The 26,641-nt window shown below is 43.3% G+C and overlaps 1 protein-coding gene across 2 annotated transcripts in view; it reads right to left on the bottom strand.

The window, feature by feature from the left end:
- Nucleotides 1-26,641, bottom strand: part of TSPAN18 (tetraspanin 18) — a 218,573-nt gene extending 191,932 nt beyond the window's left edge. For both annotated transcript variants that reach the window (XM_066634397.1, XM_066634387.1), the window contains exon 1: nucleotides 26,459-26,641. The gene's annotated coding sequence lies outside the window, so the exon portion shown is untranslated. The remainder of the gene's footprint in view (nucleotides 1-26,458) is intronic.

A 26,641-nucleotide genomic window follows, 5' to 3' on the forward strand; every position in this document is an offset into this window, starting at 1 on the left:
AAAATAAAATTGCAGATTTACTGTGCTCAACATATTTGTTGTCGGGGGGTGGGAACCAACAATAGACCCAGATTATGATTGTGAAAGATACAGAAGATAGCAATTAGAAAATATATTTGTGATCTCTATGCGTTATGCATGGTTTAAAATAGTTTCCGTTGCATTTTTAGGCTGATCTTAATGGGCTTACTTCCAAGTAAACATGTCCAGAATTGGGCTGCAGGCATTACATTGACATGTTGGCATCCTTCAGTCTTGGAAGACCACGGTATCGCACTCTGAATGGTGGTTCTGGAACAGAGTGTCCTCTCCAGTGCGCAAAGCCTGGGTAAAGTAGATATGGAGGATAGACTGTTACCCATGCAGCAAATCCCCCCTCTCCATGTCGCTGAAATGGTCCAATGGAAAGGCAGAAGCCAATACGGTTGGTTCCAGCAGTGTCGCAGGAGTTGCCAGAATGTGACTGTGTTCAGCCATGAACTGCCTCAGGGACTCCGGCTCCGGATTTTGCCTCGAGGTTGACTCCTGAAGCCTTTTCCATAACTGGATGTAGCCACAAGGCAGTGGAGGTTTGGGATCAGAGTTTTCCTTCTCTCAGATGAGCTGCCTTCCCAGGCTATCGAGTCCCATCTACCCGGTCATTGACATAACAGCAAGATATTAAACAAGTTGAACTTCCAATGGTGAGTTTTCCATTCACTGCTGAGTGGCCATCAAATGAAAACTGAGAAATAATATATGATTTTGCCTCCTCACCCCCACCCCGAGATGGAACTAATGAAGGAGTACAAAACCTTATACCTCAGATTTGTGAATGCATTAAGTTGGGGGTGTCAAACAAACATAAGGCCTGCAGCTGGATGTGGCCCCAGAACCTATTTATCTGGCCCCCATTATAAGTGGGCTCTCCCAGCATGATAATTGGACTCTCATATCTTGAAATTATGAACAAGATTTGCACATTTTCTCTTCTGTCATTTGCAACTAAAAGTTGAATGTCCCTTATGCAAACTGCTTGGTATGGGACAGTGTCTGAATTCTGGAATAATTGGGCATAAAATGCTCATTTCGCTATTACCCGTATGGGTGTCTGCTAACCTCTTTGACATTTTTCAGCAATGTCTGTACAGATAGGTACCACATAGCAAAGAACAGAACTAACAGCCTGTACCTGCACTGGTTGTGGGAATGTGCACAAGACCTTCTAGTTGTTCACAGTACAGAATTTTTTTTTTTTAATCTTGGACAAAAATGTTTGGATTTTGGAATAGTCCAGATGTCCAGATAAGGAGTTATCTACCAATAATGAGTTTCTCTGTGAGAACAAAGAACTAATTTCTGGCCTGCATCTGTTTAATGTCACTTCCTGCTTAATGATGTCACTTCCAACTCTAGTGGGTGCCATGAATGCGATTTGGCCCACTACATGAAATGAGTTTCATACCCCTGTATTAAGTATATAGGTTGCACCCAGGTCTGAAAATTTGTTCCTTCACTAGCCACTATAGAATCAATGTAGGTTAAATTACCAGCCCAAGGAATGATGTGATAGTGGGGGCATGCTTAGTGTCCTCCAGATCAAAAATCTGAAGGTGACCTTGAGATGAGGAGGCAGTTCTAGGAGCCATCAATGAGAGATAGGATTGTAATTAAGGAAGGAACTTCAATTATCCTCATATCGACTGGGTCAATTCATGCTCTGGTAACGAAAGAGACCAGATTTCTGGATATGTTAAATGATTTTGCCTTAGAGCAGCTAGTCATGGAGCCTACCACAGGACAGGTGACTCTGGATTTGCAATTGTGTGGTACTCAGGATCTGGTTAGGGATGTAAACGTTACCAAGCCATTGGGAAACAGTGACCATGTGGTCATCTGTTTCGCCATACATGTTGGGGAAAGAGGGTCAAGCAAATCTGACACAAGAACCTTTGACTTCCAAAAGGTAGACTTTCATCAAATGAGGAGATTAGTTAGAATGAAGAGGAAAGGGAAGTTAAAGAGTCCAATCATTCCAAGGCCCATGAAAGTGGTGGCAGGGTGCATGAAGGCTGTTTAAAACAACAGTACTGTCAGCCTGTAGTATTCACAGGGGATCCATTCCTGGATCTCATGCAGGAAACCGTGCATCACAATACCCTGGGACATACAGAAGGCACTCACTGGGTCACTGTGGGATGCCCACCACCCAGAAGAGGAACCATGACGCAACCCTGAAAATGGTGGCAGGAGGCTCAGCATGGCAAGCAGAGCTCCTACGCATGGATTTCATGCACTTAGAAAAGCCCTCCACCCACTCAGAACTTCTTTGTAGGGTTACTGCAGGCCTCTGACCCTGTTAGTATTGGCCACATCTTCACGTGACATGAAATTCATCATTTCCATTTACCTTCACATTCTGAGCACTGGGGAAGGGTGTCACCAGCTGGGTAAGTTTGGGAAGCACTACTACAAGGGTTTGAACTTCACCTGATAAAAGTAGTAAAAATACTTGAAAACCACCCAAAATTTACACATCAGATGCTTGGTACGGTAAAAAGAAAAAAAAAATAAAAGACTTCCAAAAGGGACTTCTCAACTTTATTTCAGGTATACCACCTGAATCCTCCCAAGTTGTTCAGAGCAGAAGCAGCCAAACTGACTTCCATGCTTAATGAAACTTTTAAGGTATTTGTCCAGTGGGCAATGCAAACCCTGCCTCAAGGTCGAGGAACACATTTGCTATGGTAGTTTATTTTCCACCTGTGATTGCTTTTCTGGCTGGCACAGGTTGATTGCTTAGGTGATGAACCTGTCCTTACAGTACTTAATCACAGGCAAAGTTTCCAGTGTGTCACAATAATCAATGAGGAATCATTTGTCACAGTGCATGAAACTGGGAACTGTGGCAGATCATTTAGCTGACTACCTTACCACCTCAAGAGTCTATCAAATGTACCAAGAAATAAAGATGCCATGGATGTAAAATAAATGGTCACATGAACTGGTGAGGTCTAGGTAAGAAGGTACCGCTGTGATCAAAGCAGGCGGTTACTGCATCATGGGAGACTCATCTTTCAAAACATGAGTTCCGATGATGGGTTCTCTTCCACCGGCAGGACGTGACCGCTTCTGATTCCTGCCCAGACAGTTCATCTAACTGTACTGTGCCATTTCATTACTACCAGCCACACTTTGATTTATGTCCAGGGGTTTATACCCAGCAACAAATGCTGCTAATAAATTGAATCCTCTTTAGAATGCATTTAGAGAGTTATTGGAAGAGCCAGAAAATTACTGTATCATCAGCTTACAATTGATGCATCTGTTTCGCCTCCTCTTTACTAAGCAATTCAAAGTCTAGACAGATTATAGTTTTACTACAAGTCATAATTCCTCTCTATAAAAAAAGTTCAGAGCCAGAAAAGCAAATGAGAAAACTAGAAAACCAATGTTTTATTTCAGAAGGTCTGGGAACGTTCAAATGTACATCCCCATTTATTACACTGGAATTTTATTTTTTTACTCATTTGAGAAGTTCAGAATAGCATACATGGGCTCCCAGGTATGAACAAAGCTGAAACTTGCTTAGCATTAACAAATGGGTGGGTTTAGTTACATAATGAACCACCAAAGTTTTGTGCTACAGGAATGCATCTTAGAGAACTGTAGGCTACCAGGTTTCCCGTTCCTCTTCTTTTGCATACAAGAAGAAGAGAGTGAACACTTTTGTTTTCAGTTTGAATTACACCCACAGTTCTACATAATATATAAACTTAGACGAATATGGTTTAGTTCAATCCATGGTTAGTTAAGGAACCAGGACCTGAAACCATGGTTTCAGATTCTGGTTCTTTATCTCACTCTAGCTTGAACTAAACCACAGTTTCCCAAGTTCAGACACAACACAGAACTGTGGTTTACTTCAAACTGAAAACAAAAATGTTAACACTCCTCATGCATGAAAGAGGAGTTTGTGAGCCAGCAAGTCTTCTCAGTTCATTCACATAGTGGGAAACCATGCTTTTTCTTTATGCCTGAGCGAAGTTGAAGTAACAGCACCGTTGTCCTCTAGGCCCTCGCAAAAACATATCAGCAAAATGCTGCACAAGCCCACAGAGTATGCAAGAGAGAGAAATATACACGCACTGTGCTCCATTTTGGTGGTCAGAGACAACAGTAGTAGTAGTGGCATTTCAACATCAGCGACAGAGAAGGGGGCAATAGGGGTGTGCTCTAGAGAAAATGGCACTACAGAGTGAGAAGGACAGTAGTACCTTATGTCAAATGGCTGATCATTAAAGGACAGTCAATACTTGCACTAGGCAAGAGGTATATAGTATAGCAAGAGAATGCAGACATAGACAAAGTTACACCCTACAACTCTTTGTAAATCGTTTACATCCAGGCTTGCATGTTCCTCACTTTTATGTACCAAATCTCCTATGTCTCAGAATATACTTGCAGTAAACCTGTTGTGGTTTATCTTTTAATCCAAATGGGGCTTTTTCCTGCTTAAACTGAGCATGTGCCTAAGAAATAGATCATACCTTTCAGCCGCTATGACCACAAATCACCAGGTTGTGCAGCAGAAACTGGAGGCTAGAGAATGCACACAGGCAGATTGTCATGACCACTGACTCACAAGATCCATTTCCCAAACATATTCATTCCACACAGGAAAAAAGGGTGGTACTGAGTGAAATAAAGTCTAACTTTTATTTTAATATGTACTGAAGGGGAAAAAAACCTAGAAAAATAGAAGATTGAAAGCACTCTTCTGAAAACAAAAACAAGCTCTCTGTGGTTTAAATATACTTTGCTACAGAGAAAGAGGAATTGCTATTACTTAACTCAATTACATAGCAACAGCTTGAAATACTTTGTCTTTAAAAGGACTGTTTTGTTTTAGCTTCTACAATCTGCAATTTAAAACCACCAAGCACATTTTTGTTCATCTTTCCAAAAAGGGGTGTGTGGAATTTTGGTCCGTGCACAGTTCAAGTCAATGCCCAGTGTTCACAGTACAGCTTCAGGGTTACTGCAAACGACGTGTGAAAGGATTCTCCTGAGCCAAGAAAAATGTTTAATGTCAACTGCTCAAGTGGCTTCCATACAAGCTATGGGATCAGGACTCAGCTTACAGAATCATTCTGGCTCCCAGGTTAGCACAGCAACCTGGAATTATACTTGAGAGCAAGGGTCCCCAAACTACGGCACATATGAAAATTCATAGTTGTAGTCAATAATATATATAGATTTTATGCGTAACTGACCCACTGCACTCCACCCTAATAGCAAGACTGAGTGATATGACCCTAACAGCTGAAAGTCAGAGAACCCCTACTCTAGAGTAAGATCTTCTTGGTATTGTAGGAGACTCCTATGTGCTTGAGAACTTGTGCTGGCTCCCTCTCTCCCAAACTCTGACACTGGAAAAATAAAAACAAGGCAACTATTTGTTCTTATAAAAAGGCAGGGAAGAGGAGTGGAAGATGACTTCACCGCTTATCCTGATTTGTTAACATAGCAACTCATCCCATCTTTTTTAAACTGTCCAAACACACCAAGAACTCTGCTAGCCTTCCCACCCCACCCATCAACTGTTGGGAAGTCCCACTTTACACTTTTGAGAATACAGGTCGGACCTTGTTTTCGGTGGATTCGACTCAACACGTGTCCCCTGACCTGCACTGAGGCCTGACTTCAGTTGAGTTGAGTTCAGAGGTTGAGTTCAGAGGTCATGGATTTGATTATTCACAATTTTCAGCATCAAAGGCGTTCCGAGAATGGAACCCCTGCAGATACTGAGGCACGAATGTATTGCACCTGGACACAAAACCACTACCCTATTGGATATTGGTTACAGAGAATAGCAATCCTTGACTATACCCTGAATGTGTAAGCAAATCAGAGACTGAAGTGCTAAATCTCCCAAATCAGCTCTGTTTCACCAAAGTTAAGCAACTGTTTAATGGTACGCCATTTGTCATTTCTGGTGGGCAGAGTTCATTGTTCCATAAAGAGCTATACTGAGAGTTAAAGCATATAAGCAAAGTATCCTGGAGAGCCTAACCCTACTGAAAACTATACAGCAATGCAGCAACACTGGCATGACGTCCACTCCATCCCATAGGGGAGTTTTGACTGCTGGAGGTCTCCCCCTGCCCCCAATAAGCGGACATTTGTTCCCTTGCTCCTGGGTAAGCCCCAGCAGTTGCTATGGATCAACCTGAATGTGCACCAGGTCCGTGTTGATCCATGCAGGCTAATGGTTCCCAAACTGTGAGCCGTGGCTCCCCAGGGAGCAGTGGAAGCCAGTCAGGGGAGTCCTGGAATTCTTGCAAAAATCCTGCAACCCTATACAGAGCCCTAATGGGGAGTCATGGCCAACAGCTCAGTAGGTCAACGGGAGCCACCAGTCAAAAAAGTTTGGGAACCACTGATGCAAGCAGATCAGGCCTAGGAAAGGGGTGTGGATTCAGTGGATGCTGCCACTGAAGCCCACCCTCCCAGGCTTGATCTGTCCATCTCTTCCCCAGCTCCCCCCCATTCCTCCCCCTGTGCCAGGCTTACCTGCTACAGCAGGCCTCCCAGCGTCTGCAGGTGCACATGGGTAGCCCGTAGTCAGTGTGCCAGCAACTTGCACAGCCACAAATTGCTGTACATCTGCTTTGTAGCAGCCTGCACTGGTGGAACATGCATTCTGCCATTGCTAGTCTTAGATATGATTGGGCTGTTATTCATATAACCCTGCTACACCCCCTGCTGCAGGCAGGGGGTTGCACTAGATGACCTTTTAGGTTACTTCCAACTCTACGATTGTATGATTCATATTATGGCTCCTGACTAGATGGTGCTGCAAACAGAATATCAACAAGATCATAGCACAATCCTGGCAGCAGCTGGCATGGAAGCTTTCCTTGCAATGCCTAAGATCTACATGGTGAGCACTGCCACACACTAGAAACTTATTGTGGAATAGCTACAATATAGAAGCATTTTTCTGGAATTTCCATGAGCCACAGCTCACAGATCAGCCCTTAAATAGGAGATGCAATCACAACTTTTGAATTTCTGATGGCATAAACCTGCAGTTTTCAAACTGTCAGGGAGTTTGAGGAACACAGTAAGTCCTTGCAGGGGAGGGAGGCAGTGGGGGAGGGGGGAAGGCAGTGATGCGATCCCCAGGATCGCGTTGCTAAGGGGGGCTGCAGGGACTGGGATGCACTCACCAGTCCCTGCAGCAGCCTGTCGGGGTGCGGGGAGCACTGCGCAAGTGTCTGCAGGGCTTCCTGATGTTCGAAAAGTGAAAGTGGAGCGATCGCGCTCCACTTCCACAAAACGGGGTGGGGAATGCGATCGCTCCACTTTCACTTTTAGAAGGCTGGGGTGCCCTGCAGATGTTCGCACAGGGCACCCCGCACTCCTGACAGGCTGCTGCAGGGACTGGCGAGTGCATCCCAGTTCCTGCAGTCCCCCTTAGCGACATGATCATGGGGATCGCGTCAATACCTTCCCCCTGCCCCCAACCCTAAGGGGGCAGAGGCCAGAGCTGTCAGGCTGGGGTGTCGCAACACCCCAGTTTGAATAGCTTTGGCATAAAGTATCCTATAGCAACTTACTGAATCATCTTTTCTTGTTTTATGACATTTTACCTTATGTGCACATGTACTTATTCTCAGCCAGACACTTTCACCATCAACAGAAATGAGAGAAGGAAAAACCACAGCACGACACTCAACACTCCCATTTTGTCTCCGTTTTTTTTTTAATCCACACTACTAAAACCGTAGGATTTGTGAGCAAAATGCTTATGCAATCCAAAAGCACATGTAAATTTACTCTGGATTCTGACCTATTCACTCTGCAGAGTCCATTTTTTATTTTGAGGAAAATGTGGGTTACCTCCAGGACCGCCTGCATTATCACGGAGGCTGGAGACCTTAGGAGTAACGCCATTGGATGCTGAATATATGACAGTCTAGATCAGGGGTGTCAAATTTGTTTCATACAGAGGGCCGAATAGCATTCATGATGTCTTCTGAGGGCCAGAAGTGATGTCATTAAACTGGTCATAACCAAAAATATGCACCACTTTTTCTCACTTAGGAATTCAATAGTTGCAAATTACAGAAGAGAAAATACACAAATCTTGATAATCTCTCAAGATAAGGGAAAGCCCAATTTTCATGTGGGCTGCCCTTTCAACAGTAACACCTTCGCACTGCTCAGCAGCTGAGAGCCTGATAAAAAGCTTCCGCGGGCCGCATCTTTCCCCCGGGCCTTATGTTTGACACCCCTGGTCTAGATTGCTAGTAAAACATACCTGTAATGCAACTTACATTTTCTTAGTTCTATATGTGATTCAGCTGCATACAGAGCTCATAAAATACTGCACAGTGTCATCACACAACTACATATGTTTAGTACTCTAGGCTGCCTCAACTCTGCAGGCACAGAACATCCCTGGTGGGCTTTTGTCATGGGCTCCCAATATATGTCCTACAAGTTACCTGGAGGACCACCTTTCACCAGATGATTCTGATCACTCCAACACCTTCAGAAGCGCTGCTCTACGTGCCTCTGTCTTCAGAAGTTGAATTGCCAAGGATGAACTGCTAAGGTCTTTTGTAACTAACTTCCCAGAGGTGCCCAGCTAGTCCCTTCCCTTGATTTTCTGACACATGGCCAAAATGTTTTGTGAGGCATTTGGTTTGGGATGATGGTTTTGTCCCCAACACAAATTTCAAAGATTTGCTGCTTTAATGATCTACTTTGGTGTGGTTTTAATCGTTATTCTGCTTGAATAATAGTTTATAATTTTGTCTTCTGTTACTTTCACAATTGATTTTGAGAGAGTAAAAGGTACTTAAAACACATGACAGTATTTATACATGGCAGATCACAATGGGCTACCGACAGGCACAGTGATTTCAAGCAGCCCCACACAGTGGGTCAAGATGATTTCACTAAACCATAATTTCAGAGTCTACTCTGCAGCACAGGGGGTTTCTGCTGGTCCTATCCCCAAATAGTGATATAATTTCTTGCTTGTCACATCTCCATCTGTTACAATAGAGTCACAATCATAAGATTATAGTAATTACACTGAAGCATAGGTGAATTTAAGGTACAAAGAAAAATGTTCTCCAAAAAAAGGAAACCTTTTCTTTTTTTTCCTTTTTGTTTATATTTTCTCTCTCAAGCTTCAATCATGCTCCTGACATGACTGTTCAAAATGCAAAGCTTTAAAAGCTTCTGATCCTTTCACTACTGTGAAGAAAAACTCTCAAGACTTTCAGACTCTGATAACCTGTTGCTCCTTAATCTCTTCAGACTCCATCACTCACAACTGGCAGGCCACTTTGTACAACTTGAAAGCAAAAGTATCATCTTTAATTGGCCAGGTATTACAGAGCACACTTTCCATCACTGTTCATTTGGAAAACTTATTTCAAGACTGCAAGTTCAGAATAAGGCATCTTATTAGAAAGACGTCCAAGGTTATGGAACAAAATCAAATGGCTACCATACACTAATTTGGAAAAAACAATTCATCAGTATCCGCTAATGAAGACAAGGACTAAGAAATTAATTTTGAGCATTTAATTTTAAACAGCAGTGCAGTTATCAAGGCAGTTCCATACTCTTGCTATAATACTACCAGCCATATACACAACCAGTCAAGTCAAAGCATTTGGATTCAAACAGGATGGGATAGCTTTTTCAAAGAGCTGAAGGTGGTGTGAAAAAATAGCTGTTCATGTGCACACATTGATCTCACTTTTGCTTCTTGTAACTAGGTTTCAAACCTACACAAATTAGATTATCTGTTAGACCAGAAAGACCCCAGCACGGGGGCTGGATCAGGGGCTTGGGGAAAGCCTTCTACTCCGTAAGCAGAGCTTATCATTCCATGTCTGCACTGCATGTATTTCCAGTAGATCTGGGCACTGGGACGCTCTGGGCAGTCACGTCTGCCCAGACGTCCTGTGGCACAGCCTTCTAGGACACCAGGCAACAGACACAACTGCCCAGAGCATCCCAGTGCCCAGATAAACTGGAAATACATGTGGTATGGAGGCAGAATGGTAAGCTCCTGTCAACACAGGGACTGCATTTTCATCAGACAACAATTGCGAGTTTGGCAACCTCTGTGTTAGAGTATCAGAGGCAATGGTGGGACAAAAAAAAATGTGGATACCCTATGGAAAGTGATGAGTATCATGAGGTCCAAACTCCACATAACATTAGTAAAGAATAACACTGCAAGAATGCCAGACCTATTTTCTTTCATAAACAGCAGCACATGAGTGAGGAACTGACCCAGATCAGGTCTGCAGCAGGATAGGAAAGGGGGAAATGGTAGCACTTTGGTCCTGCTATAGTGTCAATCAGAATATCACTCACACCACCCCTATGGGTGTTTACCAAAGAAAATGGCCCAGGCATGTTTGCAATGACAATAACACCACCACATGTAACTTGGGCCCTCAAACCGCTTTCAGCTTCTTAAACAACGTCTCTAGTTGAAAATGCAAGAGCAGCTTGTCTCTTTGAGCAATGGGAACTGTCAGCTACAGCAAAAGTTTCCAAAGCAACTTTTGCTCTGTGCATTTTCAGCACATGTTCATGTGGCCTTTTCAGTTGCAGTACCCATGTTATGGAACTCAACTCCCAGAAGGCCCACAAGCACCAATGGTTTTCTGGCACCTGATGAAAACATGTTTGTTTCATCAAGCATTTGGTGTGGATTGCTTATAACCCCCCACTCCAGCTGGATCTTGTGCTCCTGTGCAGTATCTTGGCTAATGACTGTTTAGATTAGAACTAGAACCCAATGGGTACAAACTGCCAGAGAGATTTCAATTGGACATCAGGAAAAAAATTCCTGGCGGTCAGGGCCGAGAGAGGTGGTGGACCCTCCCTCACTAGAGATATTCAAACAGAGGCTTGACAAGCACCTGTTAGAGATGCTCAAGAGGATTTCCTGCCTAAGGTAGGGGGTTGGACTAGATGACCTATCAGGCCCCTTCCAACTCTATGATTCTATAATTGCTACTTTTATTCTAGTTTGGTTTAATTTTATATAGTAAATTATAATGGTTGCAAACCATCTTGCTTTTTGTATGTGCATGTATGACTGAAAGGTGTATAAAAATAAAAATGTATTTTTACAGAAATTTATAGAAATAAAACTACATTAGATAATGATCTTTATCTTCCTGATTCTCTGACCAATCCATATTGTATGTGATGTGTTATATTTACCTTCACTCACAATTTTTTTTATATTTTATAAGGGAACAAAGATGATGCCTCACTCTTCTCACATCCCACAGTTGAACCTTTGGTTATAATTTTTTTTTTTACCCAGTAATGGTTGACTTCAGAACTTGGGTTGAAAAGAAGCAGTAGCATACCAAGGGAGGGTCAGGGCGTAGTCCACCCTGGGTACATGCCATTAAGGGTAACAGCATGCCTATGCCTTCGAAAGCTGGGTAGACCTAGCCTCATCTGTGAGGAACCTCAAAGTGGCAGTACCCGCTCCGAGTACCAGTGGCACTAGGGTTGTCACTGCAAGGAAGCCAAATTATGGATGCCTTACATCAGCTTAAGGAATTGATCTGAGAAGGGCACATCAATTTTTCTTAAACATAGAAAGTGTCTGCCTCAACAGGGGCAATTCTCCTAACTGATTCAGCTGAGAAATTGATTTAATAAGTCAATACAATTTTCTTATGCTGACAAGTTCTAGGAGGAAAAATACATTCCAGTTCCAATGTAAAGACCTCTGGTTCAAGGGAGAAAGCACTGATGCTTTTTCAGATAACTAATTGCTAGCTGCTTTCCACATCTCACAAAGCACTCCCCTATTACTTTTTCCTTGTTCCACAACTGCTGTGCAGCAATGCAGCTTAAATACAAATGGAGTTAACTTTTATTTACATATATGTTCTCAAAGCAAGGTACATAAGTACTTAATTAAAACATTAGGGGGGGGGAAAAAGAAGCTAGCAACTTACAAGAGTAAATGAGAACCAACAGGAGTCAGCAATATACAAGCTCTATTTTCCAAAGGCTCAGCAGAATCAAACACTTTTATGCATTTCTGAAAGGAGAAAGATTAGGTAGGAAAGCAGGCCGCCCAAGGGAAGACATTCCTCAACTCCAGGACCACCACAGAGGGATTGTTTGTCTCCGCACATCATTCCACACACATGCTCACACTGCAAGTGCTAAAATGGGGGTGTTCCTTTACCTCCCCACCAAGTGGCCATTTGCTTGGGACAAAGGTAGCAGACAAAAAGAAACTTTCAAAAGGAGCATGGGTCAGCAATTTGGAAAGAGAAAATCTGTTGCACAACAAGCTACACCAACCCTAGATTAATACTTGGCGTTCCTCCCAGTTTTTTGGACTCTTGCCATTGCCTGTCTACCCACTTCTCAACTGCAACATACGGTTTCTGCTGTCCTCGGTCAGGTGTAACATTATCAGACCCTTTTTCTAGCTGACCCCATTAATTCCTCAAATGCCTAGTAGTCCAATCCTCTTCCTTCTACAGCTGGACCATCTTCCCACTTAGCTCCCAGTCCTCAACTTCTCCAACACGGTCTTGCCCCAATTTCCTTCTACTGATCCATTTCATATAAAAACAAGACAGAATGGAGAGGTGGGTTTGATTTGATCTAGAAAATCATCGCACATGCCAAAATCAGAGTTCCATGAAACCAGGACGTTGACTATGTCTGCAATGCATTCGTTTTCCACGGGATTCTGCAATCTGCTGCTGAAGTGGTAGAAGGTATGAAGGAGGGTAATTTTGATCAAGTTGTTACATGTAATGTTTTATAGCCCTGTCTCATCTGTTGGATTTTACATTGCCCTTCACACACCACAATCTCATGCATTTTGACAGCTATTATAGAAATAGTAACTGTGTCTTTTTTCCCCTCAAAAAATAACATTTCACACTTCTGAGAAACTTTAGAAGTAGTAGGAGAAACACTGTCTGAACACATCTAAATTATATTACTTATTAAAATCACAGCATGGCAGCACTCCAGCTCCTAAAATGGGGCTCTCTCAAAGGTACAAAAGTGAAATGTGCTGTTTGTCTTCGTAACCTATGTACATATTGGTTGCTTTGCCTAAAGAAAGACAACAAGATCCATCTTGTGAGCTCTTAAGGGCTAGTGACTAACAGTCTAATCCTATGCTCCACCACTCCACAACATGCAGTTGCACAACATGCAGTGCACTGCATGCTATTGGGGGTGGTGACTGGATGGCCAGTGATAGGCAAATAAAAGTAAAAAACGTTTTTACATAGGTCACCTGATCACCTAGGGGAGTCCTTGGACCCACCCCACCTATTTTGCTATCATGGGTCCAAGGAGAGGAAATGGGAGGAGTATGTTGGAAAAATAGGGACAAGATCTGGTGTACACTTTTGCTGCTGGAATCCACCCCTGCCCTGGCCTGAACCTCCTTGTCTCTGCCCACAACCCACCCTTCGGCCTCCTTACTTGCTCCACTGCAGCTTAGGTGGGCCACAGGTATGCAGGAGGAGCTGCCGGTCATTTCCGCAGGCATCTCCCTCATGCAGGGCAGCAGTACATGCCACATGCATGGTGGCACTGCCCCATTTATGACATCAGAATGGGTTTCCACTATTGTACCTTCAAAATAGGATTGGGCTGTTAAGGTGCAATTCTAAACACATTTACAAGGCGGTGAGTCCCGTTGTTACTTCTTAGTAAAAATGCATAGGATTGCATTGTAAAGCCTGCTGGCAAAATTTACACAGAGGCTGAGCACTAACAGATCACACACACCCAGTGGCGTAGCTGGAGGGAGTGCAGAGCGCTCAGCCTGGAGGGGAGGCTCAGCAGGGCGGGCAAACAGCCCCTCCCTTCGGAGCCATTCCCGGCGAGGGGAGCAAAAGAGTGTGATGCCACAACTTGAGTTTCACTAACCTCCAAGGCAGAGATGGCCACATAAATTTAGCATTATTTAATCATATTACTTATATACTACAGTTTTTCAGTCGGACAAACTTCAAACAAGGCAGTTTACACAAAAGGATACAAAACCACCAAACAGCAGCAAAGTATTTTTTTTTTAAAGGGATTAAAAACATCAACATTTAAAAAAAATTTCCTAAACTAAAAGTTGCCTTCAGTTGCAGTTGAACTTCAGCTGAAGTTCTCTACACATGTCCCTGGGAGTAAGCCCCAAGGGACTGTGCATGAGTAGATATGCATAGGATTGTGCTGTAAATGTTACAGCATTAACACTACTATTATTTGTAACACCGCCACCAATGTAGAAGGCAGGCACTACCTTTCAGACTGCAAGCAGAGTAGAGCAGCAAGAACACACACTTCCATCCATGTTCACTGGGTAAATAATCTTTTTTCTTTTTGGCTGCAACTCTAAGTATGCTTACTTGGGAGTAAGTCCCCTGAATTCAATGGGAACCTTCTTCCAAGTAAACATGAATAGGATTGTACTTTTTAACCCATTTCTGCCCAGCTCACAGGTGTACACACTTGATCCCTGTTGTCAAGTCAAGTCAACCTTTATTAGGCATAAACATTAGGTAGGTGAAGACTCTGTACGGAAACTGTAGAGAGAATATAAACCTAAGTAATACACAAGTATATGTATATGTGCACACCTCCGTGTACACACAGATACAAACGTACAATACATTTTACATACAAACATGTATTATTAAAAAACAAAAACAAAAAAACAATCAGTTTGATCCCTGTTGTATATAAGCAACACTGGGCAGAAATGGTATAAATGACCATATAATTCTGTGTTGATGAGTACAGTATAGCTAGCACTAACAAAAAATGCAATTTATGTATCCTTTCTGGAACGACTGAGCATATTTAATGCCTATTAAATGTCAATGTATACATAGAATATTTGTTCAATAATTCATATTGAAGATGAATACTTTCAAACCACAACAGAACAATTGAAAATACTGCAGGAAATGAGGAAAAGAATGGAGAACCTATCTTAGGACAGGCGGACTAGAAGGAATGACTAAAGGACGGAAAGGAAAGTTCAGAATTGAACTATTGAGGTTCTCTGCTACATCTATAAAAAGGATTGAACTCACTAGCAAAAAATACTAAGCTGAATACAAAAAAGATAATTAGAGAATAATAGTAAGCCAATAATGAGACAATACATCCCATTTGTTCAACATGAGATAATAATTGGCCTGAGGGTACTATGGTCAAACAAGGGCCATTCAAACCTAAACTGAAATGTAGCCATTCTGAGGAGGCCAAGCAGAAAGGAATGTGGTTCTAGGGATCTACTGAAATTTGCACACAAAAAGCTAAGTTTGTGTTAATTTTTTACAGCCCTCCCTCAAAAGAAGACCAACAGGAGCCAGCAACACCCCCAATGACTGAACAATTCTAGTGTTCCCTCTGGGTATGTAAGGTAGCAATAACTGAACAAGTGCTTTTCATTAATCAAAAGTACAGATATGCATAAATGGTAACTTATAGGTAGTATGTTCATTCACTTATTCAGAGATGTGTCTCACTATACCCCCAAAGCACCAAGCAGCTTGCAATACACAAATACAGTACCCACATTTTATGGGGTATTGGGAAGAAGAAATTGATGTTTTGCCAAAATATTTCAAAAGTGCTCTTTGGCTAGCAGTCATACCCAAAGTTTCAAATATGCTGTTTGATCTACCAGTTGCCAGAGAAAATGGTCTTTTAAGTTTACAACATTTTGAACATTACAACACTACATTGGCCATTTTCAACCACTGGGCCATGGCACACCAGTGTGCCATGAATGGTCTGCAGGTGTGCCGCAGATGTTTGGGGAAGGGTCATTTATTAGTAGGGTCATTGGGGGATAGGAGCCCCCCACCAACAGCATGGTGTGCCTTGTCAATTGTTCAAAAACTGATGGTGTGCCTTGACTCTCTTAATACCTTGTCGGTGTGCCATAAGACAAAAAAGGTTGAAAATCACTGCTCTATGTAGATTATCCACCTTCTATCCTTTACTCTATTTAAGCCCACCGTAAAGGACTCTGCAACAATAATACTCAAGCACCTGACCTCAGTGATAACTATAGAGAAGAGCTGCAAGGCCTATAAGAGCAACCATTTATGGCCCAAACACAGCTCTACCCATTTTCCTACAACAAGTTAAGAATACACAAGACAAAATATAATGAAATAAAACCAAATATGACTATTTATTTTAAACTAAAAGGATCTTTTTTGAGAGATAGATCTTTATTTGAGGCAAATCTGTTCGCTATTTATCAGCTTAAACTCGTTATCTGCACATATGGTCTTCAAAATACGTATTTTTTTTTAAATTGGGCAAGTACTTGCTGGTGAAATGTCATTCATCTGAGAGCCAGAAACTGGGAGGAGGAGAAGGGAGGGTAGAATATGTTTTGTTTTTAATGGCCTCATGTGAAGAGCTACCACAAGGCAAGTCAATATACACTGCTCAAAACAATAAAGGGAACACTTAAACAACACATCCGAGATCTGAATGAACAAAACATTCCTATTAAATACTTTATTCCTGACATAGTTGAATGTGCTGACAACAAAATCACACAACAATCATCAATGGAAATCACATATATCAACCCATGGAGGTCTGGGTTTGCTGTCATACTCAAAATTGAAGTGGAAAAACACACTACAGGCTGATCCAACTTCGATGTAATGTCCATAAAGCAAGTCAAAATGAGGCTCAGTAGTGTGTGTGGCCTCCACGTGCCTGTATGACCTCCCTACAACGCCTGGGCATGCTCCTGATGAGGTGGCGGATAGTCTCCTGAGGGATCACCTCCCAGACCTGGACTAAAGCATCCGCCAACTCCTGGACAGTCTGTGGTGCAACGTGGCGCTGGTGGATGAAGTGAGACATGATGTCCCAGATGTGCTCAATTGGATTCAGGTCTGGGGAACGGGCGGGCCAGTCCATAGCATCAATGCCTTCATCTTGCAGGAACTGCTGACACACTCCAGCCACATGAGGTCTAGCATTGTCTTGCATTAGGAGGAACCCAGGGCCAACCACGCCAGCAAATGGTCTCACAAGGGGTCTGAGGATCTCACCTCGGTACCTAATGGCAGTCAGGCTACCTCTGGCGAGCACATGGAGGGCTGTGCGGCCCCCCAAAGAAATGCCACCCCACACCATTACTGACCCACTGCCAAACCGGTCATGCTGGAGGATGTTGCAGGCAGCAGAACGTTCTCCCTGCCGTCTCCAGACTCTGTCACGTCTGTCACATGTGCTCAATGTGAACCTGCTTTCATCTGTGAAGAGCACAGGGCGCCAGTGGCAAGGTTGCCAATCTTGGTGTTCTCTAGCAAATGCCAAACGTCCTGCACGGTGTCAGGCTGTCAGCACAACCCCCACCTGTGGACGTCGGGCCCTCATACCACCCTCAAGGAGTCTGTTTCTGACCGTTTGAGCAGACACATGCACATTTGTGGCCTGCTGGAGGTCATTTTGCAGGGCTCTGGCAGTGCTCCTCCTGTTCCTCCTGGCACGAAGGCGGAGGTAGCGGTCCTGATGCTGGGTTGTTGCCCTCCTACGGCCTCCTCCACGTCTCCTGGTGTACTGGCCTGTCTCCTGGTAGCGCCTCCATGCTCTGGACACTACACTGACAGACACAGCAAACCTTCTTGCCACAGCTCGCGTTGATGTGCCATCCTGGATGAGCTGCACTACCTGAGCCACTTGTGTGGGTTGCAGACTCCGCCTCATGCTGCCACTAGAGTGACAGAACCACCAGCATTCAAAGGTCACCCAAACATCAGCCAGAAAGCATAGGGACTGCGAAGTGGTCTGTGGTCACCACCTGCAGAACCACTCCTTTATTGGGGGTGTCTTGTTACTTGCCTATGATTTCCACCTGTTGTCTACTCCATTTGTGCAACAGCATGTGAACTTGATTGTCAATCGGTGTGGCTTCCTAGGTGGACAGTTTGATTTCACAGAAGTGTGATTGGCTTGGAGTGACATTGTGTTGTTTAAGTGTTCCCTTTATTGTTTTGAGCAGTGTAGTATAACCATGGAAGAATTCGGTCTCAGGCAACAAGAAGAGAAGACTGATCACATATTGACGAGAGAGGAAGAGAAGAAATTCATTAGCATAAATGGAAAATGGTGTAATACATTTTTTTCCATTCTCTTGATCCATAAAAGTTAGGGCAGATGGGTTACACATATGAGAACCACTGTTAGCTCTGTATGCATATTAAGCATCCTAAAGTGTGGATTACTAGTACAGAAATCTCATCAGCAGGGATGGGCCAATACTCTGATGACTCTGACTCAAGTTCCCAGCATGCTTCACCCAACTTCTGTTTAAAGCAGCAAAGCAGGAACCAGCAGGTGGTAAAGTTCAAAGTAAAGGGAGTAGGAAGGTTGTTCTGCTTCTGTCTCCTTCTTGTCCACCCAGGCAAAGAAACACAGGAAATAAATCAATTCTATCTGGATTGCTCTCCTTCTTTCTCCACCACCACCATCATGACTTCTTACAGCAGACATGCTGGAGAAAGAAGTGGATTGTTACTGTCCCAATCCTTTTCTGACTCATTTTCAGCAAGCAAGAAGAGGATTGATGCTCATGCTGAAGTGGCTGGGTGGCAGTTCAGCCACCTTCAGCAGTTCACCACCTCCTCCAGCCTGCTGAGCCATTTCAGTCTCTGCCTCATTGCTGGACCGACTCTGGATGTAATCCATGTAACAGAAATGCAAATACAAGCATCCCCTAGTATCTGGTACCCGCAGATTCAGTTATCTGTGGGTACAGGCCCTTCCCTGTGCATCCATTAATGCTGTTTAGAGGCTTACTAGTGAAGTGTCTCTTCTTTTTACAGGTTACTATAAGCATGAAAGCAGCCTGAATGCTTGAAGAGACTAGATGGAGCATTAACATAAAGTTAACTGCATCCCGTTAAAGTCTCTTCAAGCATTCAGCCTGCCTGCCTGCCTGCATTATAAAGTTTGTATGTTTATTGCAACCTGAAAAAAAACAACACTTGGCCAGTAAACCTCTAAACAATGTTAATGGTTGCGGGGTGCTGCAGAGATAGGATTCCCCATATCCGTGGCTTCTATATTCGCAGGGGGTCATGGAATGGATTCCTGAAGATACAGGATGCCTGTATTCATCATTTGGTGAGTAGGTAGAAATGAAAGTATTATTAACTTTTGTCATCTGAAATTACCAATAAAACACTCAATAATGAATGTTTCAATAATAATAGTGACTGAATAATAATGAATTCAGTAAGGAGTTAAACGAAACTATTACCAAAAGACTACATCAAAGTATGGCATGGCTTTATTTTCCTCATCTCCAATATATATACTAAAAACTTAATTTGATAGTTTGATTGGAAAAAAAAAAATGCTAACTCTGGCAGGACTAAGGGCCCAGAAGCTCACTAAGAAAAGCTATGATGGAAAGCCAGAATGCCAGCTTTTTCTGCTGCAAGAGTAATAGTAAATTGGCAAGGCAGAATGACAGAACTACAAAAATGCAAAAATCAACCATCATCATCTGTTACCAGGACTAGTTCCATGAACTAATCCTATTTCAAACCCTTTTCTGCTATCTACTGACCTATTTTAATAGTGAACATGGAAAAAGACATTATTGATCTTATGCAATTAACAGTTCAGCAAGTGAGAAGGCAGAAGGTTTGTTGCTGATCTTAAGTGTAACTCTCTGAACAGTCTATAACTATTCCAAGAGAAAGCAAGCAAAATAACAATGACACATGCTGATGTAGGCCCAGTCATTCCTTTCAGTTCCTAAAATGGAGATAAAGTATAGTGTGCATTAAATGTTTTCAACTTAAACACACACAGATACAAAACTTGGCAGGAAATTTAGAACTCATCAGCAGTTTCACAACCACATTTAAAGTCTCCTTTTCCTTCCCTTCTCCCCACCCCAAACACTGTAAAACCAAACAAGCCAACAATGATATCATCTTGGGATAAAAATGTCAGAGAGGCAGCAAAACAAAAAGAGGCAAATCCTCAGTACCAACACTTCCAAATATTTAAAAAGTCATATTTCAATCCTGCCCGTTAAAATTACAGTTGATATTTTCAGATATCAGATAAAATGGGCGAGAGTGCAGGGGGCTCTTTTCATACATTTTATTTAGCCTGAGCCAAAATTGCTCTCACATTCTCAATTTCACTGTTTACTTTCCCCCTAATTGCCCCTTTTCCAGGCTATTTTGGTGGCTCATCTGAAATGCATTTTGTCCAATCAATGCTGCAGCATTTGCCTGCACTGAGCAGAGGGTTGGGCTAGATCAGGGGTGTCTAACATAAGGCCTGCAGGTTGAATGCAGACCCTGGAAGCAATTTATCCGCGCCCCCCATACTTGGCTCTCCCAGTATGATAATTGGGCTCTCTCATATCTTGAAAATATGAACAAGATTTGCACATCTTCTCTTCTGTCATTTGCAGCTGAGTGTCTATGTGATGTGAGAACAAAGTGCTTATTTCTGGCCGTCATCTGCTTAATGATGTCATTTTTTGCTTAATGATGTCACTTCCGAACTTCAGCAGGCACCATGAATGCCAACTTCTGCCCTTTGTATGAAACGAGTTTGAAATTTATCTAGCTCAGTTACGTCAAGGTCCCTTCCAAGACTAACATTCTATGATTCTATGTACTGTATTTTCAATGATGGCACTTCATAGTTAAAGTTCCTTTTTCTGTGCAGCTTTAGAGTCTTGCGTTGCATGGGCCATGGTGACAGAGCAGCCAAGTTAAGGAAGTCTCCCCAAGTAAAGCAAAGTCTCAAGGCAGAAAGAGGGCTGTGAAGCAAGCCCTTAAATGCAAAGTAGACTAGAGAAGTGGTTTCCAAACTTCTCCTCGAAAGCTTTGGAAACATAAGGGCCCAATCCTAACCAATTTTCCAACACTGATGCAGCCATAATGCAGCCCCAAGATAAGGGAACAAACATTCCTTTACCTTGAGGAGGCCTCCATGATTGCTCCCCAACCACAGGATACAGCACATGCCCTGTTGGCACAGCTGCATCAGTGCTGGGAAGTTGGATAGGATTGGGCCCCAAGTCTTTGCCAGGGCAGGGAGAAGGCAATGACGTGATCCTCCGGATTGTGAAGTGGTTTCCAATTGCTATTTTAAACTTGAGGAACCCTGCAGAGGAGTCTGTGGGGCTCCCTGCACCCCTACCCTGGAGCCCAGCAAAGGCAGTTACCCCCCCCCCCGTCCCCTACAGGGGTGCGATCCTGGGGATCGCGTCACTGCCTTCTCTCCCATCCCTGCTCATTAAGGGGCCAGGATCAAGCTCTTCCCAGGCTGGTGAGTCATGACCCATCAGTTTGAGAACCACTGACCTAGAGAGAACCAGGACATAAGAACATAAGCCCTGCTGGATCAGGCCAAAGGCCCATCTAATCCAGCTTCCTATTATGTCACAGCAGTCTAGCAGATGCCTCAGGGAGCACACAAGACAACAGAGACCTGCATCCTGGTGCCTTCCTCCCTTGCACCTGGCATTCTGAGAGGAAGAGAGCCACACTGCCTTCCTGGAGGGAAGGAGCATGGCAAGATGTGACCCACAAGAGTTAGCTGACCAGCCTGTGCTTGCTCAACAGCTTCAGTTATGCCTGAGGAGAAAGAGAAAAGAGTGAGCAGGATGTTAACCAGTCCTTCCGGGGTGCCAGCTAGTATACTGGTTCTTGGATGCTGGCTAGAATGGGGGTGACTTAACACAGAACCAGCAAATTAACAACACAGCGGGTCAGAGTAGGGAATGAACAAGGCTCTGAAGACCACGGTTTTGTATTTATTTTTGTTCCATAGACTCCAGGATGGTATCCAAAGGTGCTGTGCAGTATGTGTGTCACTATAACTTTTGTCTGTTTTTCACCAATTAGTGGTGAAAAAAATCCCCCCCCCCAATTCCTCTAACCAGTGTACCTAGAATTCCACAATAAGAAAAATCTTCCTTGCTGATTATGAGGCTTGGTGTATCAGTTAAGAGCAGGGGTGTCATTCATGGTGTCTGCTAAGGGCTGGAAGTGATGTCATTATGCATGTCATGATCAGAAGCAAGCACTTTTTTCTCACCTAGAACTCATTAGCTGCAAACAACAAAAGAGAAAATACATAAATCTTGATCATATCTTCAAGATATGGGAGAGCCCAATCAGATGGGCTGCCTATAATTGTATTCTTTGTACAATTTGTACAATTGTACTCTTTGTACAATTATAGACACCCCCCCCCCAATGGATTGCCCAGTGTGTCCCCATACCGCCTTCACCAGACTGCTGAAATCATCATCACCCACCAGTCCTATTAGGTACCAGCATGACTTCAAAAGATGTCAATAGCTTGGTTTTACGTATATATGGATAGCCATGAGCAGGCTATCCATATTCAATTTGTATTGATAATGGTGAAAGTAAATATAACAACATTGTTCGGAGATCAAGTGCCATACCCCCATCGTTTGGCTTCCATAACCCCAAGGTGTGTGGATAACCCTGGTTAAAAATCCCTGGTCTAGGCCTCACTCCTTGCCAGTAGTCTGGTTCAGACTACAGAGACCTGTCTGTGGCCATGGTCTTTCATCACTGACTGGAGCTTAAGATCTTCCTCCTTTCTTCCCCAGTAACCTCCCAAATTTATCCTCTTTTCAACCTTCCCTATACCTCAAAACTCTTTCTTCCTTCCCTCATTTCCTCTGGGAAACTCATCTCTTACATGCCTTCCCCCCCCCATTTCCCTTCTAACTCTTCCCCTTCTTCTTCTAAGGAGTTCCTCTCTCCTCCCCTTTCCTTATCTTGCCTCCTCAACCTGCTATGGATCCACAGAAAGTGAGTGTTAGGCATAGAATTCCCCATAATCACTTAAAGTGTGAGTTAGTTCAGCCAAGCCCCAGGTTTTAATCTTCCTTTTTAACTAGAATAAATCCTTTTTTCACTTTTCCATTACCCTTTCCATGCTGAATTATACATCTGTGTTAGCTACCACACAGGATCCCTGAACATGTTTCTTTTTTCTCATGTGCACATGTTACATGCATTTTAAAAAACACTATTAATACAGTAACAGGGTGCTGAATTTAAAATGGTTCTTATCATCTTAACCAAGTATCCACCTGGAGAAAAAAGAGAAAAATTTCAGTTCTCCAGAACTGAAATTCTACCATCTTCCCAATGTAGGTTTCAAAATCAAAAGTTTCACAAAAGTTCTTCCTTTCTCTTTTTCTGTTAATAGTACAGTAATTGTGTTGCACAGTATGTCAGCAATGTCCAAAATAAACACCACTTTTAGCTGCAAAACATGCTGAAATATTAACTGTCTCCCAGGGACTGTCAAACATTTTAATAATTATCAGGAGAACAAATATACTCAGAAGAAAACTAAGCAGAAAGATCTGTAGAGCAAAGTGCATATACTGGACTGTATAGTCTTCCAGCACACAAAAAATTAAAAACTGCAATATCAGGGCCAGTTTGGTGTAGTCCTTGACAATTTCAAATGATTCCTTAGATCAGTGTGCCCTATGCAGACATAATACCAAAACACTGCACTTGAAGATTCAAACCAAGATTGAAGATTAACTGCAAATGGGATATGAAATACTCATGGATTTCCAAACCATGGTTAAGGATTACATGTGCATCAAAAAAGCCAAAGATGATTATTTTCTTGCCTTTTCAGCCTCTCTGCTCACAAGGTGACAAGCGGTGACTGCTGCCTACCTATACATGCCAGCTTGGAACAAAGTTTAGTACTGTATAACAAAATAAACCATGGTTTCAGTGTGCATCTTTACTAGGGTAACAGCAAAAAAAAAAAAAAAAAAAAGGGTTCGAATGAATTGCAATTAAATGACTAGGGTCAATAAAACTACAACAGATGTTAGCCAAATCCTGCTTCTAAAATTCTCCAGAATTGAAATTCTGCCATCTTCCCAATGTAGGTTTCAATAATTCAGTGTCTATCAATCACACTATTTTCTTTTGACTCAGTTTGCCTAATATTTCTAGAATTGCAGAACAAAAAAATACTCCATGACCAAATACCAAGTCAAATGTACAGAAAAATGTACAAAGTGGCCCCTCTTATATATAACTTCTACAACCATCAGAAATTGCATAAACAGTCCACTGAAACAAACTTTGTACATGGGAAGCCAGCATAAGGAGAGAAATAGGCTGACACCCTTTGACATGCTAAGCAGATCCAGTGAGATGGTTTAAAAAGAAAAAATACAAATTTTTTAAAAATGGGAGACTATTCAACACGTGGTTAGAGAGCAATCTGAAGCAGTACAACCTAATTAAGGAACTATACCACAAGACATTTCTGCATGCTTGAAATCGTTCCCAGCCAGAATGTATAGTACAGAATAGTTTTTCTTATATATATATATATATATAAGTTAATACTCCAAATATCAAGTCGCTATGAAATGTGCTATGGTAGCAAATTTCCACACAGCATTTTACTAAAATAAAGCATTAGCAGCTGGAGGTCTTGCTAAAACAATGGTTTGGATTGCTATATGCTAGCAGTATAGAAGACATTATTTTCAAGTGATTGTAACAGCTATTTCTTTGCACATTAATAAAGAGTAAATGACAGTCCATAAACAAGTCCTATCAGACATCTAGGCAGTTTTGCCCCTAGATCAGCAGAAACCTTCCAAGTTACAATGTGCCCCAGACTGAGAGTAGGAACACCTGTAACAAAATGTTCCAGCCACCTAGTAACTAAGGGAACAATAAATTAAGTTCCTTCCCATGCTGTTAGAGACAAAACAACAAAGAGGTACACCACACAAAGCAGTGTTAAAGGAGATCATTAAATGTGACAACTCACTAAATGGATATTGGAAGATAATGCAACAGACCAAGTTCAACAAGGGAATGGATGGAGCTTCATACTCTCAGAAAGGAGATCACCCACTGATATGCTAATCTTGAAGTTGTGTTTTATTACCAGCTGCGAGCTGAGTTTGAATTGTATTTAGAGGTTTTGGATAATCAACTTCTTTCATGCTGTATTTAAACAGAAAAAAATAACTGGCAACTGAAAGTAATATGGGGGGATAAGAAATACTACATCTTCCTGAAATTCCACATCCAAAGAAGTCCTTCCTCTCCTCCCCTAAATGAACATGGAACAGATCACTCCAGAAAGACACACACTTTCAAACACCATCTAGGGAAAAGGACAGTCTCACATTTCTCTCCTGCTTATACCTCTCAACACTGGTTGTAAACATCTTACTGATACAGAAGTAGGCTAGTGGAATGAAATACACAGCTGGGAAATAACAGAACTGGGAAGGGTGATGATGGGGAAGGAGACTGGTACAAAAAAACTGCCAGAATGGATTCAGGACTGATCAGTCCCCTCATGGTGGACAGAGGAAAAGGGAAGAAGAACAGGTTGGCTACAGATGCTGCAGGTTTTTGGTCAGGCAGGTCTTTGGAGGAAAGAGAGCCCAACTTCATGCTTGGGCAAGTTTGGTGATGACCAAGGTAAGCAGCATCCCAGAGATGGGGGGAGGGAAGAATGTAGATATTGGGGGACTTCAAAAAGTGCAGTCACAGGACATTTTATGGGGGAACAAAGTCCAAAAGGGATTTACTCCAGCGGGGCAGTAAAGGGTGTCAGAGGAAAGGGAAAGAACACCCATATTTGGACCAGACTTTGGTCAACCGTGACAACCGAACCCCAACATTTGGAATAAGAAGGGCAGGAACATCCACTGTGGAGGGCTGATCTGACATGTCTGCAGCAGATCTTAACTAGAATAGAGAAGAGCCTGGAAGGAAAGCAGCATCCTTGGGCATGGAGAAGGTTGGAAGGGGCACAGGAGACCCCCGGGGGCGTTGAGGGAAAGAGCCGGAGGAGCATAAGTTGGAACTCTCTGCGACATGAGCCCTAAGAAGGCGAGGGGGACTCGCTGTCACCCAGTGGGGGTAGAAAGTCCAGGGGACCCCAGGCAGGCGGCAGAAGCCACTCTCCAGCGAGAAGGCTGAGGGTTGGGAACCCAATCCTATGCATATCTACCCAGAAGCACATCCCATTAGAGTCAACGAGGCTTACTCCCAGGAAAGTGGGGGCAGGATAGCAGCCTTTGAGCCCCATCCTATGCCCATCTACTCAGAAGTAAGTTCCATGAGCATCAGCGAGGCTTACGCCTAGGAAAGTGTGGATAGGATTGCAGTCTCTGAGCTCCATCCTATGCATGTCTGCTCAGGAGAAATTCCCGCGCGCATCAGCGAGGCTTACTCCCAGGAAAGTGGGGCTAGCAGGGCAGCCTGGGTGGCTTGCCTGGGGCGGAGGAACGCGTCCCCCCACCAGCCAGCCAGCCAGCCAGCCACGCGGAGCCAGGGGGCGCACGAGCCGGGCTTACCCGTCGGGAGGCGACCCCGGCGCTGTTGCAGCTCCTCTCCTCCTCCTCGGCAGCAACAGCGGCTTCCCCCAAGAACTTTGCCGGAGGGCGAGGGCTGGGCAGAGGCAGGGGCGCCCCTCTGCAGGCGGAGAAGTTGCGGGAGAGCGAGCTGCGTCGCAGGCGCTCCCTGGCTGAGCGTGCGGC

This window comes from Tiliqua scincoides, chromosome 1, assembly GCF_035046505.1.
Source record: "Tiliqua scincoides isolate rTilSci1 chromosome 1, rTilSci1.hap2, whole genome shotgun sequence".
Classification (NCBI taxonomy): Eukaryota; Metazoa; Chordata; class Lepidosauria; order Squamata; family Scincidae; genus Tiliqua; species Tiliqua scincoides.